Below are 3,915 nucleotides of genomic sequence, written 5' to 3' on the forward strand. Positions count from 1 at the left end.
ATTTGTTTCAGTTTTTTTTATTGGTGTTATAATTTGATATCTATGTAATTATAAGAAGTTTGGGCTGAACCCTGTTTAAGTTATCATAGAGAGGGGGGTAGGGTTGTATTGAAAATGAAGAGCTTTGAAAGGGGCTAGGGATGAAGTTGTATAAATAATATGTATATGTGATTCTGAAGTAAATTGCAAATTTTATCTAAGCAGCACTATTCTATAAACATGCTACCTTACGTTAATACTGTTAACACTTAAAACTAGTGTTTAAGCTAGAAAAGCTGGTGTGTAGATCATTCAGTCTGCACTCTGCATAGAGGAGGCTTATGGAAATATTATATCAGAACCTTTTCCAGGGATTTTAACATTTGAAATGCTGCAGCCGCATTTCTATGAAATGCTGCTAGATGAGGTACCATCAACTGCTCTTCAAACTCTGATATGCTTCTTCAGTTGCTTTATAGTTTAGTTTTTATGTTTTCTCATCAGGTTCTGATTGCATAGGTAGAACATTTTGAGCGTTGGGTTCGGGATACAAAATTGAGAATTATGTCTGATTTCCAGATATGTGATAGGGTCAGCATTGGACTTGGTGGAAGGGTACATCAACTGCAATGCCTTCTGTTATTAAAGGAAATATATTTAGCCTCTGTTTCTAAGTTTTAGAATACAACTACAGGGTGATGAGGAAGTTTTTGAAGCTGTAGTTAAAAATGACATTAGGTAATTTGATTTTTATTTATAATATGATTGAATGTTGTTATCCCGCTTCTTGTACTATTGTATGTATATGTGAAGTTTTATGAAGTAAGTAATGTTTTTGGCTTGTATTAATGCAGTCCATTTTATAATACAAAACTAGTCCTTTGACGACTAAATAGTGTTCATGCACAACATGTGGGAAAGCGTGCAATACAGGTTTTTTTAAGCATATTAACTGAATGTCTGTGGATTGCTTGCTTTCTTATTTAGTAATGAATAAATTTTATCCTTAGTTCTCTTCTAAATTTTGTAATTAACCTATATTATAGGTTTTGAAGAAGCTAGCTCACCGTAAATTCCTTTATCATTTTTATTCTATGGAAGTACATGGGTATGCATGTTCTTCACAATCTGATGATGATGGTTTATTTACCCTTGTTCACGGGGTAAGCCGGCAGATCAATTTATGGGCTCCTCTTTGGTCCTCTAATGTAAAAGTATGTAGACTTTGGTGTTATTTAATGTGGGCATTGGCAAAGATTACCTGGACTGAGATATCTTTAGGCTGACATTTAAATATATCTATGAATCTCTGCTAATATAAGATAGTGTCTTTATTTAGGATATATACCTACGTATAGTCTCAAACTATCTTTAATGTTTGGACTGAAACTAAAAATACTAATATATTGAGATTCAACTGTTTTTTAAGTTTCCCAGATTAGTTCCTTTTTTAAGTCAGATTTAAGTCTGTGTTGCTCCTGATAAGGATATTCATAATAACATGAACTAATATAGAATTATATTAGTTTATCATATTTTTATTAATTAGCCTTTTGATTCTGGAAAATTTTGAAGCAAATTACGTGGCATGAATAAGGGGAAGAAACTTGATATCCTGTCTTCCGTTGTGGTCACCATTTTAATTAATTAGATTATTGTCATGATCTCTTTCTGTGAACTATTTTCAATGCTAATTGTGATTTTCTGCTAGTGCCTCAACAAGGGAGTAAGTACTACTCCTATCTTTCTCATATTTTATGCTCATCTACATTCAATTGTGTTTCTTGCAAAGTCGTAGCAGGACAAAGATCACAACTTGCGCTTAATTAGAAGCTGTAATTCAATTACTGTAAGCTGTAATATGTTTCTTTGGACTTAGAACAAGGATTCAATTAGAATCTGTAATTCTTAAAGCTACCATGAATGATTTACTGTCAACACTAGGCCCGATTGTCATGGTGTATTTCTGCACGCATTATATTTCAAATATATTATCTTTGACAAAAAGGCTTATTACAACAATTCACTATACTTGCTGTGTAGAGTTGTGGATCACAACTGAATATGGAAGATTTCAAGTCTTTCCCGGTGAAGTAGTTGTTTTACCTCAAGGATTCCGTTTTGTCGTTAACCTTCCAGAAGGGCCATTACGTGGTTATGTAGCCGAGATTTTTGGTACCCATTTTCAACTTCCTGACCTTGGCCCAATAGGTACAAAATTTTGCAGTATGGTGGAAGCCTAAATGATTGTTTAATATCCATTTTGTTTATGTTGAATCTTATCAACTGATTATTGGTTCCAATAGGTTCTAACGGTCTTGCCGGGCCCGGAGATTTCCTTGTTCCCACAGCTTGGTTTGAAGAGAGAATTTGCTCAGGCTTCACCATTATACAAAAGTTTGGTGGGGAGCTTTTTACTGCAAAACAAGATTTTTCTCCATTTAACGTTGTTGCCTGGCATGGTAATTATGTCCCTTATAAGGTAGGCTTATTTTTTATTAGTTTCCTTATTGTTGTGTGTCAGATAATTAGGTTTTGTTCCATACAGCTTTCTCCTACCACCCTACCATCTACCTTTATCCTTAGCAGCACGTGTTTATATTTAACTTCTTCCTAGTCCTGATGTTGATCTCTTACTAATTGCAGTATGACCTTGCTAAGTTGTGCCCTTACAATACTGTCTAAATTGACCATGGGGATCCATCAATTAACACAGGTGGCTGGTATCTATTTGCAGCCATTTCTATTAAATAATTTTTACTAGTCATTATTTATTATAGATCATTTACCCGTCTTAGTGTATATAGTTTTATGTGAAATACAGTACTGATATTATTCTCACAATCTTTTGCAATTATAACAGGGATCTTCCTTCACAGTACAGACAGATTTATTGAAGATGGCGAGCATAGAGACATCACAAATGATAAGTCAAAAACTACACTATTGCTTGACGAAAATACTATATCTATGGTCGAGCCTTAAAATTACCAGAAATCTTGTTTTTTTTTAACTTTGATCATCGTTTCACAAGATTACTATACAGGTTTTGCATTGGTGTTATTCTTTCGTGTACGTACAAGTTATAGTTTTTGATAGATTTGTCTCGGTACTAGTTTTGAGAAGATGTACAAAGCCCTGGACAACAAAAATCGTTGGGTACATTTTTAGAAGTTTAAAGTTCTGGATAACGACTTGCTCCTTGAGTATCCCTGATCATAAAATAGTTGCTGATATAGTTATCAAATTAATGGCTCCCTACAATTCTTGTTTATCCTGTTATAGTTTGTGGATTGTGTTGGTTTTAAGATAATATCTTATTTATGGGCATGCTAATTTACAAACAGTTCCTAGCATTTTTATTTTGCAAAAGCGTTGTAATAAGTCTTTATACTATTGCTAATAATCAGTGTAAAATATTGCAAAAAATACTAAAAACGTTGCAAAAAAACACTAAAAAGCGATGCAAAAAGGTTGCATCAATAGGGCCCACAAATATTGTACTGATAGCCCAAATCCTACTATAACACTTTTCAAGACCTATTGCAACCCCATTGGTGTTGCAATAGCACATTTCTATAACGAATAACCAAGGGTTGCTATAGGGTGTCACCGGGGTTGCAAAAAACTCTATTGCAACGCCTAAAATTGCAACCCCAAAAAAGAGTCACCATAGCCTTTTTTTTTCCTTTAGCAATGCTTTTTTGGCCTTTAGTTACGGTTTATTGGGGTTGCAGTATCCAATCTATGGCGTAGTGATGGAAACATGTATATGAGAAGTTAAAATCCATCATGTGGGACATCATCAATGTTGAACCCAGAACTCCCATGTCAATAGTTAAAATCCATTTTGTGGGACTCATTAGTGACACATCACTAGAATTTTAATTTTTTAAAATAAAAAATTAATATTTATATTTATATTATGGCTTTGCA

The sequence above is a fragment of the Apium graveolens genome, chromosome 11 (assembly GCF_009905375.1).
Source record: "Apium graveolens cultivar Ventura chromosome 11, ASM990537v1, whole genome shotgun sequence".
NCBI lineage: Eukaryota > Viridiplantae > Streptophyta > Magnoliopsida > Apiales > Apiaceae > Apium > Apium graveolens.